General features: G+C 41.3%; 1 non-coding gene across 1 annotated transcript; it reads right to left on the bottom strand.

The window, feature by feature from the left end:
• Nucleotides 1–16731: 16731 nt before the first annotated feature.
• On the bottom strand, nt 16732–16839 carry LOC130949085 (small nucleolar RNA R71). The gene has a single exon (XR_009073326.1). It is a non-coding gene; the product is annotated as a small nucleolar RNA R71 (small nucleolar RNA).
• Between the last annotated feature and the right edge of the window lie 323 nt (nt 16840–17162).

Genomic DNA, 17162 nt, shown 5'->3' with positions numbered 1-17162 from the left:
GACAGAGAACCAAGTAGCTGATCATCTGTCTCGAATAGAACCAGTAGCTGGGGCGTCCCTCCCTTCTACTGAGATCTCTGAGACTTTCCCAGATGAGCAACTCTTTGCCATTCAGGAAGCTCCATGGTTTGCAGATATTGCAAATTTTAAAGCTGTGAGGTTCATTCCCAAAGAGTACAGCTATGTGCAGAAAAAGAAATTAATTTCAGATGCCAAGTACTACCTCTGGGATGAACCATATCTCTTTAAGAGATGTGCTGACGGAGTGATCCGCAGATGTGTACCCAGAGAAGAAGCACAAAGGATCCTATGGCACTGCCATGGATCACAGTACGGAGGACATTTTGGAAGTGAGCGAACAGCCACTAAAGTCCTCCAATGTGGCTTCTACTGGCCTACTCTCCATAAAGATTCCCGAGAGTTTGTGCGTAACTGTGACAGTTGCCAAAGAGCTGGTAACCTGCCTCATGGATATGCCATGCCTCAACAAGGGATATTAGAGATAGAATTGTTTGATGTATGGGGAATTGACTTCATGGGTCCATTCCCACCATCATACTCAAACACTTACATTCTGGTAGCAGTGGACTATGTGTCTAAGTGGGTAGAAGCGATTGCTACACCCACTAATGATAACAAGACCGTGCTAAAATTCCTCCAGAAAAACATTTTCAGCAGATTTGGCGTGCCCAGAGTGCTAATCAGTGATGGGGGCACTCATTTCTGCAATAAACAGCTATACTCTGCTATGGTTAGATATGGAATCAGCCATAAAGTGGCAACTCCGTATCATCCACAGACAAATGGGCAAGCTGAAGTCTCTAACAGAGAGCTAAAAAGAATCCTAGAACGGACTGTAATAGCCCGAAGAAAGGATTGGGCAAGGAGCTTGGATGATGCTCTGTGGGCATACAGAACAGCATTCAAGACTCCTATAGGAACCTCTCCATACCAATTGGTGTATGGGAAGGCCTGTCATCTGCCCGTGGAACTGGAGCACAAAGCCTATTGGGCAACCAGGTTCCTAAACATGGATGCACAGTTAGCTGGTGAAAAGAGATTACTCCAGCTAAATGAGCTAGAGGAGTTCAGACTCAATGCCTTTGAAAATGCAAAGATTTATAAGGAAAAGGCAAAGAAATGGCATGACAAGAAGTTGTCAACCAGAGTCTTTGAACCAGGACAAAAAGTTCTGCTCTTTAACTCTAGGCTCAAATTGTTTCCAGGAAAACTCAAATCCCGGTGGAGGGGTCCGTATGTGATTACAGGAGTCTCACCATATGGGTATGTTGAGCTTCAGGATATTGATTCTGACAAAAAGTTCATTGTTAATGGACAGAGAATCAAGCATTATCTTGAAGGCAATTTTGAGCAGGAATGCTCAAAACTGAGACTTGAGTGATTCTCAGTGAAGGTCCAGCTAAAGACAGTAAAGAAGCGCTTGCTGGGAGGCAACCCAGTCATTAGGAGGTTGTATGAATTATCCTTACAGAGGCAAGTATCAAAAATGAAGGAATTCACAGAGTTACAGAAGGATTCAGCTCAAAAAGCAGAGAAAATGAGCTTACTGGCGAAAAAACGCCAGTAAAGGGCATTTTGGGCGTTAAACGCCAGAATGGGTACCATTCTGGGCGTTTAACGCCAGTAATGGTACCATTTTGGGCGTTAAACGCCAGAATGGGCACCATTCTGGGCGTTTAACGCCAGGTGTGCAGCATCCTGGGCGTTTTGGAAAAACGCCCAGTAATAAAGGATTTCTGGCGTTTAACGCCAGCCAGGGCACCTGGCTGGGCGTTAAACGCCCAAAAGGGGCAACAAATGGGCGTTAAATGCCAGAATGGATGCCATTCTGGGCGTTTAACGCCAGCAAGGTGGGGGGACCACAAATTTGTTTTCAAACCAAATTTTTTCAAACTTTCCTTTTCTTACCCATACTTTTCTACAAAATCACACTTCAACCATTCATCATTCACTTTCAAATCTTCAAAAATCAAAACCATTCTTCAAATCTATTTCAAATCAATTCCAAATATTATTCAAAAAACTCACCCTTTTCTCAATTTCTTTCCATATCTTCTCAAATCTCCTTTCAAATCTCTCTTTTTTTTCGAAAACTTCCCTCCCCACCTTATAAATTCACGTTTGTCCCCATCATTCCATCACACCATTCGAATTTCCTCTTCCTCCCCCTCTCTTCTCTCTTCTCTTTTGCTTGAGGACAAGCAAACCTCTAAGTTTGGTGTGCTTTTCCGTGATCACTAAGCCAAGGTTTATCAAGATCATGGCTCCTAAAGGAAAACAAACCAATTTAAGAGGAAAGAAAGAGACTAATCCAAAGAATCTTTGGAATCAAGAGAAGTTCTTAACCAAAGAACATGAAGACCATTATCACAAAATAATGGGTCTGAGGTCAGTGATCCCGGAAGTTAAATTTGATCTGAAAGAAGATGAATATCCGGGGATCCAAGAGCAAATTCGAAACAGAGGATGGGAAGTTCTAACCAATCCTGAGATAAAGGTTGGAAGGAACATGGTTCAGGAATTCTACTCAAATCTGTGGCTAACAGATAAGCAGAGAATGACTGGAACTGCTTACCATACCTACAGAACTATGGTCAGAGGGAAAGTTATGTACTTCCATCTGGACAAAATAAGAGAAATCTTCAAACTACCTCAACTGCAAGATGATCCTGACTCCTTTAATAGGAGGATGGTGAGAGTAGATAAAGGGTTGGATCAAGTTCTAGAGGACATATGCCTCCCTGGAACTAAGTGGATAACCAATTCAAAGGGTGTCCCAAACCAACTCAAGAGGGGAGACCTCAAGCCAATTGCAAGAGGTTGGCTAGACTTCATCGGGCGTTCCATATTGCCCACTAGCAACCGTTCTGAGGTCACCATCAAGAGAGCAGTGATGATTCATTGCATTATGCTTGGAAAAGAAGTGGAGGTTCATCATATGATTGCCTGTGAGATCTACACAATTGCAAATAGGAATTCCACTGTAACCAAACTGGCTTACCTAAGCTTGATCTCCTTGCTCTGTAAAGAGGCTGGGGTGAAGATGGAAGCAGATGAATTCATACCCATTGAACATCCAATCACCAAGAAGACAATGGAAGGAGCAAGAGAAGCAGGGGCGTGAACTCCAAGAGATGAAACGCCAAAAGCTCTCCTCCGAAGCTGAGGGAGCATCCACTTCTCAAAATCAAGGTTGTTGAGTCCTAACTCTGTGAACACCTCTATCATTAGGAGCCTATTTTTTTTCGTTTTTGTTCTTGTTTTTTCTATTTCTAGTCTCATCTTATATCTATATTTGAGTCTTGTTCTTAATTAATAAAATTTAAAGTTTATGCCTTAAAGCTATGAATGTCCTATGAATCCATCACCTCTCTTAAATGAAAAATGCTTTAATCACAAAAGAACAAGAAGTACAGGATTTCGAAATTTATCTCTGAAACTAGTTGAATTAGTTTGATGTGGTGACAATACTTTTTGTTTTCTGAATGAATGCTTGAACAGTGCATATGTCTTTTGAATTTGTTGTTTTAAGAATGTTAAAATTGTTGGCTCTTGAAAGAATGAGGAGAAAGGGAACTGTTATTGAGGATCTGAAAAATCATCAAATTGATTCTTGAAGCAAGAAAAAGTAGTGAAAAAAAAAATTCGAAAAAAAAAAGAGAAGAAAAAGAAAGAAAAAGAAAGAAATAAAGTTGTGAACCAAGGCAAAAAGAGTGTGCTTAAGAACCCTGGACACCTCTAATTGGGGACTCTAGCAAAGCTGAGTCACAATCTAAAAAGGTTCACCCAATTATGTGTCTGTGGCATGTATGTATCCGGTGGTAATACTGGAAGACAGAGTGCTTTGGGCCACAGCCAAGACTCATACACTAGCTATGTTCAAGAATCATTATACTTAACTAGGAGAATCAATAACACTATCTGAGTTCTGAGTTCTCATAGATGCCAATCATTCTGAACTTCAAAGGATAGAGTGAGATGCCAAAACTGTTCGGAGGCAAAAAGCTACTAGTCCCGCTCATCTAATTGGAACTATGTTTCTTTGATATTTTGGAGTCAATAGTATATTCTCTTCTTTTTATCCTATTTTGATTTTCAGTTGCTTGGGGACAAGCAACAATTTAAGTTTGGTGTTGTGATGAGCGGATAATTTGTACGCTTTTTGGCATTGTTTTTAGTATGTTTTTAGTATAATTTAGTTAGTTTTTAGTATATTTTTATTAGTTTTTAATTAAAATTCACTTTTCTGGACTTTACTATGAGTTTGTGTGTTTTTCTGTGATTTCAGGTATTTTCTGGCTGAAATTGAGGGTCTTGAGCAAAAATCTGATCCAGAGACCAAAAAGGACTGCAGATGCTGTTGGATTCTGACCTCCCTGCACTCGAAGTGGATTTTCTGGAGCTACAGAAGCCCAATTGGCGCGCTCTCAACGGCGTTGGAAAGTAGACATCCTGGGCTTTCCAGCAATATATGATAGTCCATACTTTGCCTAAGATTTGATGGCCCAAATCGGCGTAGCAATTCGGCCTCAGAAATTCCAGCGTTAAACGCCGGAACTGGCATAAAACTTGGAGTTAAACGCCCAAACTGGCATGAAAGCTGGCGTTTAACTCCAGAAAAGGTCTCTACACGAAAATGCTTCATTGCTCAGCCCAAGCACACACCAAGTGGGCCCGGAAGTGGATTTTTCTGTCATTTACTCATTTCTGTAAACCTTAGGATACTAGTTTACTATTAATAGGACCTTTTGACATTGTTCCTGTACCTCATGACACTTTATACGTTTTCTTTGTGTACCTTCCACAGCATGAGTCTCTAAACCCCATGGTTGGGGGTGAGGAGCTCTGCTGTGTCTTGATGGATTAATGCAATTACTACTGTTTCTTATTCAATCATGCTTGCTTCCATTCTAAGATAATACTTGTTCTTAACCCGGATGAATGTGATGATCCGTGACAATCATCATCATTCTCAACTATGAACGTGTGCTTGACAACCACCTCCGTTCTACCTTAGATTGAGTAGTTATCTCTTGGATTCTTTAATCGGAATCTTCGTGGTATAAGCTAGAACTGATGGCGGCATTCAAGAGAATCCGGAAGGTCTAAACCTTGTCTGTGGTATTCTGAGTAGGATTCAATGACTGAATGACTGTGACGTGCTTCAAACTCCTAGCAGGCGGGGCGTTAGTGACAGACGCAAAAGTATCAATGGATATTATTCCGGCCTGACCGAGAACCGACAGCTGAATTCCGCTATGCTGTGACAGAGCATATGCAATCGCTTTCACTGAGAGGATGGGAGGTAGCCATTGACAACGGTGAAACCCTACATACAGCTTGCCATGGAAGGAGCCTTGCGTGCTTGAAGAAGGAGACAGTAGGAAAGCAGAGATTCAGAGGATGGAGCATCTCCAAACCCCAACCTATTCTCCATTACTGCAATACAAGTAACCATTTCATGTTCTTCTACTTTTTACAATCAATCCTGATAATTTCTGATATCCTGACTAAGATTTACAAGATAACCATAGCTTGCTTCAAGCCGACAATCTCCGTGGGATCGACCCTTGCTCACGCAAGGTATTACTTGGACGACCCAGTGCACTTGCTGGTTAGTTGTGCGAGATTGCAAAAGTGTGATTGTAATTTCGTGCACCATTGTGCTATTGCAGCCTCCATTCTCTCAAAGTTGCTCTTGATTTCACATGGTTTCATGGTTAAGGGTGGTGTGTCTTGATGGTGATTGTTGTGTGTTGGTTGATTGCCATGCTATGATTTGTTTTGTGAATTATGGTAAGGTCTATGGTTATTTGTTTGATGGTTGGGGTTGTGAATGTTGTGTTGATTTGATGGATAAGGTTTCTTATGGTCCTGGTTATGGCTTTGTTGGTTTCTCCACCCAAAATTTGGGTGGTTCTTCCAGCCTGGGTAGTATGTCTTGGAGTTGAGGTCATATGGTGGTCTGGATGAGTTGTTCACATAATTAGCTTGTTCCCAGTCACCTTCAGATTCTGATGTACTTCCTTCTTGTTGATGAGTTTGGTCTTGAATGGTTGAGACTTGATTAGCTTCCATCTTTTTGGTTAAGGCTGCTAGTTGTGCTGCAATTGCCTTGTTTTGGGCTAACAAGGCGTCCACAGAATTGAGTTCTAGCATTCCTTTCTTCTAAGTTCTTTCTGAAGCATAGAAATACTCATTTTTAGCTACAGTCTCGATGACATCTATGGCTTCTTCAATGGTTTTCTTCTTGTTGAGTGAGCCTCCTGAAGAATGATCCACGGCCTTCTTTGATTTATAGGATAGCCCTTCATAGAAGATGTGTAGTTGTACCCACTCATTGAACATTTCTGGTGAGCATCTTCTTGTCAAATCTTTGAATCTCTTCCAGGCCTCATAGTGTTTCACCATCTTGTTGTCTGAAAGTTTGCACCTCAGCTCTTAGCCTGTTGATTCTTTGTGGAGGGTAAAATCTTGTAAGGAATTTGTTTACAATATCATCCCATGTGGTTAAGCTCTCCTTGGGAAATGCTTCCAACCACTTTGTTGCCTTATCTCTGAGTGAGAAAGGGAACAAAATTAGCTTGTAGGTGTCCGGATGTACACCATTGGTCTTTACAGTGTCATAGATCCTCAAGAATATATTGAGATGTTGGTTTGGGTCCTCTTGGGCACCTCCTCCATATGAACAATTATTCTGGACAAGTGTGATGAGTTGAGGTTTCAACTCAAATTTAATGGCATAGATTGTTGGCTTTAGGATGCTGCTACCACAGTTTCCTGGATTTGGGTTGATATAGGAGCCTAAGACTCTCCTTTATTGCCCAACATGATTGCCAGCTTCCTCTCCAACATGGTTATGTGCTTCTTCCTCCATAGTGGTTTCTAGATCTTCCTCCACTTCTTCTTCTCCAACTATGCGTTTGCCTCTTACTTCCCTCCTTAATCTAAAGAAGGTCCTCTCAGATTCACTATCGAAGGGAGATACAGCTCCTCCTCTTCTACCTGTCATACACTTAGCAAATAACTAGCAGAGAACAAGTGAAGTAAAAAAATTGTTCACATTAGTGGTTAGCTTTGTTGATGCAATTAATCAAACAGTTAGAAGGATGGAAATATGGACAATGGATAACTAAAATAATCTAAAACAAAAGAAAGGATAGAAATCAGAATAGAGGCAAAAAAAAATAAAAGAGCACTAAAAAAATTATAAAATAACAAGGAAATTAAATTGCTTAATCTAGCTCTCCAATCAATTTAATCACTATCAAATTTAAACTAATCCCCGGTAACGGTGCTATAAAACTTGAGGGAGTTTTGGATTCACACCCCATAAAATTTTTTATTATGAATCTACTCTTTTGGCAAGCGCACCAAAATTATCGTCAAGTAATAACACACAGTGGAGTGGGATCGTATCCACAGAGATTGGTAAATTTGAACAGTTTTAATCAATTGATAAATTAGTCAAGCGGGACAGATAGATTGTAATTGCAGAATTATAAATGGCAGAAATGTAAACAGCTAAACTGTAAAGGAAAGCAATAAAGTGCGTAAACGAAAATGGCAGAATGTAAAGTGCAGAATCATAAATATCTTAATTGTAATTGGGAATGAGGAATTGTAGAATGTAAAAGCAACCTATAAAGAAAGTGGTACATAAGAATGGGAAAATTCATTGAGATCAGGAGATGTTATCTCTTTGGATCAATTCCAGCTTATATCCTCTTCAATCATGTAACTCATTGACCTCTTGGAAATCATGATTGATTAAGCCCCAATCCCTTGGTGACTCAATCTCTCAGATCTTGATCAATAGCCAATTCCTTGGTCTAATTGTTCATGAAGAGAGATATGCTTGGTCCCTGATTATACCACACATCCTCATAGGTCCAAATAGAGGGAGGATTATATGTCACCATATCCAAACACCAAAACCCAGATCCTACTCAAGTGTGAGAAGGGATTTCAAGCATGGTTTCATATTTCCTTTTCCAAGGTTCTCATGAAACCCATTTTTGCATTTAATCTCTTTTCCAAGATAATTGAACACTAAGTATGGAAAACGAAATTCCTTCTAGCAAATCAAAGAGAAGATAAAGAGAAGAAAAATTTCACTATCATCAATCCATCAAGTACAACAGAGCTCCCTCTCTCAATGAGAGGGAATTTAGCTATTCATAGCTCAAAGAAAAGTACTCCAAAGTAAAGAAGATGATGAAGTGTAAAAGTGGATCTCAAACATAGCTCCCTAACTGCTTAACCCCTTTTTTCAGTACTTCTTGAGGGTATTTATACTACTCCTAGCTCTCAAAATAAAAGAATTACAAAAGTGAAAAAGGAAAAATAAAATTTGGAGGGAAAAGAAAATCAATAAGCGTGACTTCCCAGTTGGCGTGTGGCTGGCGCTTTAGTGGCGTGCCACCTGCTCCTCTAATTCTGGCTTGGCGTGCCACGCCCAGTCCCTCAAGTGGCACGCTCTTCTGCAATAACATCCCTGGCGTGCCATGCCTTCGAGTTCAAGTGGCACGCCCAGGGTCTTTTAATACCCATGTAGCCTGGCGTGCCACGCCTTCGAGCTTAAGTGGCACGACCTAGTCTTTTTCGTCTTTTTCTTGCCTCTGGAGACTTGAACTAACATGGCACGCCCTGGGTCTGGCGTGCCACGCCCTTTGTAAGCAAGTGATTTTTTTGTTTGGCGTGCCACGCCACGAACTCAAGTGGCACGCCCCAATGGCTTTTGCTTCCTAAATGACACTGGCGTGCCACGCCTGGGGTTCAAGTGGCATGCCCAAATGAGGAATAGTGGATGGCGTGCCACGCCCTCGACGCCAAGTGGCATGCCCATGTGTTTGGCCTCCCTCATCCTCTCTGGAAACTTGTACCAGCGTGCCACGCCTAGATGCTGGCGTGCCACGCCCATGATCTTGCCTTGGTTCCAGTAGCTGGCATGCCACGCCTAGCACTCAAGTGGCACACCATAGTGAGATTCTTTGACCGGCGTGCCACGCCTTCGATACCAAGTGGCATGCCCAGACTTCATTGGCCTTCAGCCCTTTCTCTGGGATTTTGTACCAGTGTGCCACACTGGTGCATGAAATTGTGATCTCAATGGTGCCAACAACTTGGTACGCACAATTGTAATATCACTCTTTTTCACAACTTTACACAACTAACTAGCAAGTGCACTGGGTTGTCCAAGTAATAAACCTTACGTGAGTAAGGGTCGATCCCACGGAGATTGTCGGCTTGAAGCAAGCTATGGTCACCTTGTAAATCTCAGTCAGGCAGATTCAAATGGTTATAGAGTTTTGATAATTAAAAGATAAATAAAATGTAAAATAAAGATAGAGATACTTGTGTAAATCATTGGTGGAAATTTCAGATAAGTGTACGGAGATGCATCATTCCTTTTGAATCTTTGCTTTTCTACTGCCTTCATCCAATCTGTCATACTCCTTTCCATGGCAAGCTGTTTGTAGGGTGTCACCGTTGTCAATGGCTACTTCCCGTCCTCTCAGTGAAAATGGTCCAGCTACGGGTTACGTAGGGCTAATCATCTGTCAGTTCTCGATCATGTAGGAATAGGATTTACTATCCTTTTGCGTCTGTCACCACGCCCTACAGTCGTGAGTTTAAAGCTCGTCACAGTCATCCCATCCCAGATCCTACTCGGAATACCACAGACAAGGTTTAGACTTTTCGGATCTCAAGAATGCTGCCAACTGATTCTAGCTTATACCACGAAGACTCTGATCGCACGGAATTGAAGGCTCTGTTGTCAGGAGAGGCAATCAAATGCATGGACCAGGAATCCAAGAGATACACATTCAAGATTGTTTTCATGTAGAACGGAAGTGGTTGTCAATCAGGCGTTCATGAGTGAGAATGGTGATGAGTGTCACATAATCATCACATTTGTCATGTTCTTGTGTGTGAATGGATATCTTAGAATAAGAGTAAGCATGAATTGAATAGAAAACTGTAGTACTTTGCATTAATACTCGAGGAACAGCAGAGCTCCACACCTTAATCTATGGTGTGTAGAAACTCCACCGTTGAAAATATATAAGAACAAGGTCCAGGCATGGCCGAATGGCCAGCCTCCCTAAATGGCATATGAATTCGAAAATAGGGAAAAAGACCCCTAGTACAATAGTAAAAAGTTCTATTTATACTAAACTAGTTACTAGGGTTACAGAATTAAGTAAATGATGCAGAAATCCACTTCCGGGCCCACTTGGTGTGTGCTTGGGCTGAGAATTGAAGCTTTCACGTGTAGAGGTCTTCCTTGGAGTTAAACGCCAGTTTATAACTTGTTTCTGGTGTTTGACTCTGCTTTGCAACTTGTTTCTGGCGTTTAACGCCAGAATAGGGCAGAAAGCTGGCGTTAAACGCCAGTTTGCGTCGTCTAAACTTGGGCAAAGTATGGACTATCATATATTGCTGGAAACTCCTGTATGTCTACTTTCCAACGCAGTTGAAAATGCACCATTTGGACTTCTGTAGCTCCAAAAATTCCATTTCGAGTGCAGGGAGGTCAGATTCCAACAGCATCTGCAGTCCTTTGTCAACCTCTGAATCAAATTTTTGCTCAGGTCCCTCAATTTCAGCTAGAAAATACCTGAAATCACAGAAAAACATAAAAACTCATAGTAAAGTCTAGAAATGTGAATTTTGCTTAAAAACTAATAAAAATATACTAAAAATTGAATAAAACATACTAAAAACTATATAAAAACAATGCCAAAAAGCGTATAAATTATCCGCTCATCACACGCCATGCTGCTCAAGTGGCACGCCCATACATTTGTGGATTTCTCAGGCTTGGCATTCCACGCCTGGTTTCTCAAGTGGCATGCCCAATTGACTTTTTGATGCCGGCGTGCCACGCCTTCGATACCAAGTGGCACGCCCATGGTGAGGGTTCCTCCTGGGATGATGAGTTGGTGTGCCATGCCCCTTGGCTCAAGTGGCATGCCCATAGAAGGTGATGGGTTAGGCGTCCCACGCCCAAACTGGCATGCCACGCCCCCTTTAGTTTCCTCCATTGTTGCTCTCTAAAACTTTGTACTAGCGTGCCACGCCCATATGAATGCTCGAGAATCCTCCTCTAGAATTTAGTACTGGCGTTCAATGTCCAACTCTTGGCATGGCACGCTAGTTCATTTTTATGGCGCTTGCTCTAAGTGACACGCCCGCTTCACACGCCTAGCTCATTTTTGTTGTTTTCTTCCCCTTTTTGATGTTTTTTTCACCTGAAATTCAGCACAACTCATCTCAAAGCAATGTACCATAATATTCATCACATAATGCATGAATTGCAATGATCAAATGAGATTTATGCTCTTTTATGGTCCTCTTTATGCAAGAAAGAAGGGTAGATGATACAAGTCATCAGTGTGGTTTCTCTACGCCTAGGACACCAGAATATCGAACCATGAACAAAGAAAGGTATGAGATAAAAGCATATTGGTTATTTATTGTGAGGCCCTAATTCTTGACTGGAGGGGACACCAAAGGCCTCTGGCCTTCCATCCATTGGATAGATAGAGGGGGCAGAGCTTTTGGTTTTTTCATGTTGTCAAAGAGTTGAACAATGAAAATAGATGACGAGTGCCTAATCGAATTGATCGGGTCACGTAGGAACAAGGATCAAGTCTACCGGCCTGTTAGGATGCCTCAGCTGCATACATCACTGCACTTCCACTTGACACCTATCGTTAATGAGAAACGGCTTGTCTCGCCGTGACCTTCTCTTGAATTCTCAAAGCTTTTTTTGCTCCATCCCCGTAGAGGAAGAGAACCCATCGCTGTCTCAGCTGTGCTACCGGAGGCTCTGGGGAAGTCGAAATAGGAGAGCACGCATCTTGGGGTGGGCTTACTACTTAGATGCTTTCAGCAATTATCCGCTCCGCACTTGGCTACCCAGCGTTTACCGTGGGCACGATAACTGGCACACCAGAGGTGCGTCCTTCTGGGTCCTCTCATACTAGGGAAAGGTCCTCTCAATACTCTAACACCTACACCGGATATGGATCGAACTGTCTCACGACGTTCTGAACCCAGCTCACGTACCGCTTTAATGGGCAAACAGCCCAACCCTTGGAACATACTACAGCCTCAGGTGGCGAAGAGCTGACATCGAGGTGCCAAACCTTCTCGTCGATGTGAGCTCTTGGGGAAGATCAGTCTGTTATCCCTAGAGTAACTTTTATCCGTTGAGTGACGACCCTTCCACTCAGCATCACCGGATCACTAAGGCCGACTTTCGTCCCTGCTCGACGGGTGGGTCTTGCAGTCGAGCTCCCTTCTGCCTTTACACTCGAGGGCCAATATCCGTTTGGCCCGAGGAAACCTTTGCATGCCTCCGTTACCTTTTAGAAGGCCTACGCCCCATAGAAACTGTCTACCTGAGACTGTCCCTTGGCCCGTAGGTCCTGGTACAAGGTTAGAATTCTAGCTCTTCCAGAGTGGTATCTCACTGATGGCTTGGGCCTCCCCAGAAGGAGGCCTTCTTCGCCCTCTTGCTACTAAGGTGTTTGTATTATTGTCTCACTATGAACTCCTTATCTCTGACAAAAGGAATTTCAATTTTTCTTAGTGATTGTGTTTTACAAAATTCAAATGGAGTTTACTTCACATTCTGATTAATCATATCATATGGGATATTGCCCACCATCACAAAATGATTCAAGTCATTATCTTAATGGTAGATGGGAATATCACCAAGGAATGATAGATTTTGAGCAATCAACCCAATTGGGATTGATGAGCGGATAATTTGTATGCTTTTTGGCATTGTTTTTAGTATGTTTTTAGTATGATTTAGTTAGTTTTTAGTATATTTTTATTAGTTTTTAGTTAAAATTCACTTTTCTGGACTTTACTATGAGTTTGTGTGTTTTTCTGTGATTTCAGGTATTTTCTGGCTGAAATTGAGGGATCTGAGCAAAAATCTGATCCAGAGACTCAAAAGGACTGCAGATGCTGTTGGATTCTGACCTCCCTGCACTCGAAGTGGATTTTCTGGAGCTACAGAAGCCCAATTGACGCGCTCTCAACGGCGTTGGAAAGTAGACATCCTGGGCTTTCCAGCAATATATAATAGTCCATACTTTGCCCAAGATTTGATGGCCCAAACCGGCGTTCAAAGTCACCTCAAGAAATTCCAGCGTTAAACGCCGGAACTGGCACCTAATTGGGAGTTAAACGCCCAAACTGGCACTAAAGCTGGCATTTAACTCCAAGGAGAGTCTCTACACGAAAATGCTTCATTGCTCAGCCCAAGCACACACCAAGTGGGCCCGGAAGTGGATTTTTATGTCATTTACTCATCTTTGTACACCTTAGGCTACTAGTTATCTATAAGTAGGACCTTTTACTATTGTAAAAAGAAAAGAGAGGAGATCTTTTGATTATGTTTTGATGATTGAACCCTCTTTGGGAGGCTGGCCATTCGGCCATGCCTAGACCTTGTTCTTATGTATTTTCAACGGTGGAGTTTCTACACACCATAGATTAAGGTGTGGAGCTCTGCTGTACCTCGAGTATTAATGCAATTACTATTGTTCTTCCATTCAATTCCGCTTGTTCTTTGTCCAAGATATCACTTGTTCTTCAACATGATGAAGGTGATGATTGACGCCCATCACCATTCTCACTCATGAACAAGGTGACTGACAACCATTCTTGTTCTACAAGCATCTGAGGCTTAGTGAATATCTCTTGGATTCCCGATTGCACGATGCATGGTTAATCGCCTGACAACCGAGTGCTCGCCTGACAAACGAGCCAACCATTCCGTGAGATCAGAGTCTTCGTGGTATAGGCAGGACTTGATGGCAGCATTCAAGAGAATCCGGAAGGTCTAACCTTGTCTGTGGTATTCTGAGTAGGATTCAATGACTGAATGACTGTGACGTGCTTCAAACCTGTAACCTACTGGGCGTTAGTGACAGACGCAAAAGAGGGATTCTATTCCGGTAGGGGAGGGAACCAAACCGGTGATTGGCAGTACTGTGACAGAGTGCGTGCATTAGCTTTCACTGCGAGGATGGGAGGTAGCTGCTGACAACAGTGAAACCCTACACGAGCTTGCCATGGAAAGGAGTAAGAAGGATTGGATGAAGGCAGTAGGAAAGCAGAGAGACGGAAGGGAAGGCATCTTCATACACTTGTCTGAAGCTCTTACACCAATGATATACATAAGTATCACTATCTTTATCTTTATATTATTTTCATTCATCATCATACACATTTGAGTTTACCTGACTAAGATTTACAAGATGACCATAGCTTGCTTCAATGCTAACAATCTCCGTGGGATCGACCCTTACTCACGTAAGGTATTACTTGGACGACCCAGTGCACTTGCTGGTTAGTTGTGCGAAGTTGTGTAATGCCATGGAATTGAACCACCAAGTTTTTGGAGTTCATGACCAGGGATTATGAGAGTTGTGAAAAGTATTGTTCACAATTTCGCGCACCAAGTTTTTGGCGCCGTTGCCGGGGATTGTTCAAGTTTTGAGCAAGCTTTTGGTAACAATGCCTGGGATTGTTCTAGTTTGGACAACTGACGGTTCATCTTGTTGCTTAGATTAGGTATTTATTTTTTTCGAAATTCTTGAAGATGAATTCTAGAGTTTCATGATGATTTGTTGAAATCTGGCTGGCTGAGAAGCCATGTCTAATCTGATTGGACCGAGGTTTCAACTTATCACCACAAGAGCTTGTTGATTTTAATCAATCTTGCTTTTGGAGCAGTGATCTGCTAAGGCTTGGCTGACCTTTGGTCATGTCTAGTGTTTTGGACCGAAGCTTTCTTTAAAAGCTTGGCTGGCTGTGAAGCCATGTCTAATTCCTGGACCGGAGTCTTAGACTAGCATTGCACTGATTCCTGGAATTCTCATTAAGAATTTTGATATCTTTTTCCACTTAATTTTCGAAAAACACAAAAAAATTACAAAATCACAAAAAACCAAAAATATTTGATGTTTCTTGCTTAAGTCTAGTGTCTCATCTTAAGTTTGGTGTCAAATGCATGTTTTTGTTATACTTTTCGAATCCATGCATGTATTTCTTTGTTTTGATCTTTGAATTCTTTTGGCTTGAGTGTTTCTGTGTCTCATATAGTGTCAGTAGTACACAAACTGCTAAGTTTGGTGTCTTGCATGCATTGTTATTTGATTCTTGTTGCATTTTGATTATTAAAAATCCAAAAATATTTTTTTATTTGTGTCTTCTCAAGTCAATAATACAAGGAATTGAAGATTCAGAACATACTGCAGAGGAATTATACAGAAAAAGCTGGGCATTCAAAATTGCCCAGTGAAGAAGGCAGACTGGCGTTTAAACGCCAGCCAGGGTACCTGGTTGGGCGTTTAACGCCCAAAAAGGGTGCATTTTGGGCGTTAAACGCCAGAATGTATACCATTCTGGGCGTTTAACGCCAGGATGGTGCTAGGGGGAGAATTTTGTTTTCAAATCAATTTTTTTTCAAGTTTTCAAAGTTTTTCAAAACCAAATCTTTTTCAAATCATATCTTTTCAATCAAATGTTTTCAAAATCAATTTCTTTCCTTTTTCAAAGATACTTACTAACAATTAATGATTTGATTGAACATTTTTTTGCCTTTTCTATTAAGAAAGGTTTTATGTTTGAATCATATCTTTTCTTGTTAGGCAAGTCATCAAATTTTTTTTTTAAAATCATATCTTTCAAAATTGTTTTCAAATCATATCTTTTAAAATTGTTTTCAAATCATATCTTCTCAATCACAATTTTTTTTAACCAATCATATCTTTTTAATCACATCTTTTTCAAAATAGTTTTCAATCAAATCTTTTTAAACTTCTAATTTCAAAATCTTTTTCAAAAATCACTTGATTTCTCTCCCACTTTCAATTTTCGAAAATTATCAATCAAATTTTCAAAATGTTTTCAAAATCTTTTAATTGAATTTTCGAAAATTCTCTTCCCTCCTTCCCACATCCTTCCATTTATGGAGTACCACTCCTTCTAAATGCACAATTCGAACCTTATCTGATTAAAGTTCGAATTCTTCTTCTCCTTCTTCTTTCTATTTTTCTTTTCCTCTGACACTTCAAGGAATCTCTATACTGTGACATAGAGGATTCCACATTTTCTTTTTCTCTTCTCTTTCATATGAGCAGGAGCAGAGACAAAGGCATTCTTGTTGAAGCTGACCCTGAACCTGAGAGGACCTTGAAGCGAAAGCTAAGAGAAGCCAAAGCACAACTCTCTGTACAGGACCTGGCCGAATTCTTCAAAGAAGAAGAAGACATGGCAGCCGAAAACAACAACAATGCCAACAATGCAAGGAAGGTGCTGGGTGACTTCACTGCACCTACTCTTGATTTCTATGGGAGAAGCATCTCTATCCCTGCCATTGGAGCAAACAACTTTGAGCTTAAGCCTCAATTAGTTTCTCTAATGCAACAGAATTGTAAGTTCCATGGACTTCCAATGGAAGATCCTCATCAGTTCTTAGCTGAATTCTTGCAAATCTGTGACACAGTCAAGACTAATGGGGTAGACCCTGAGGTCTATAGACTGATGCTATTCCCTTTTGCTGTAAGAGACAGAGCTAGAATATGGTTGGACTCTCAACCTAAAGAAAGCTTGGACTCTTGGGAAAAGCTAGTCAATGCCTTCTTGGCAAAGTTCTTTCCACCACAAAGATGGAGTAAGCTTAGAGTGGAAGTCCAAACCTTCAGACAGAAGGATGGAGAATCCCTCTATGAAGCTTGGGAAAGATACAAACAATTAATCAGAAAATGTCCCTCAGACATGCTTTCTGAATGGAGCATCATAGGTATCTTCTATGATGGTCTCTCTGAACTATCCAAGATGTCTTTGGATAGCTCTGCTGGAGGATCTCTTCATCTGAAGAAGACGCCTGCAGAAGCTCAAGAATTGATTGAAATGGTTGCAAATAACCAATTCATGTACACTTTTGAAAGGAATCCTGTGAACAATGGGACTAGTCAGAAGAAAGGAGTTCTTGAGATTGACACTCTGAATGCCATATTGGCTCAGAACAAGATATTGACTCAACAAGTCAATTTGATTTCTCAAAGTCTGTCTGGAATGCAAAATGCACCTGGCAGTACTAAGGA

Source organism: Arachis stenosperma, chromosome 1, assembly GCF_014773155.1.
Source record: "Arachis stenosperma cultivar V10309 chromosome 1, arast.V10309.gnm1.PFL2, whole genome shotgun sequence".
NCBI lineage: Eukaryota > Viridiplantae > Streptophyta > Magnoliopsida > Fabales > Fabaceae > Arachis > Arachis stenosperma.
This window is presented reverse-complemented; position numbering and strand designations above follow the sequence as displayed.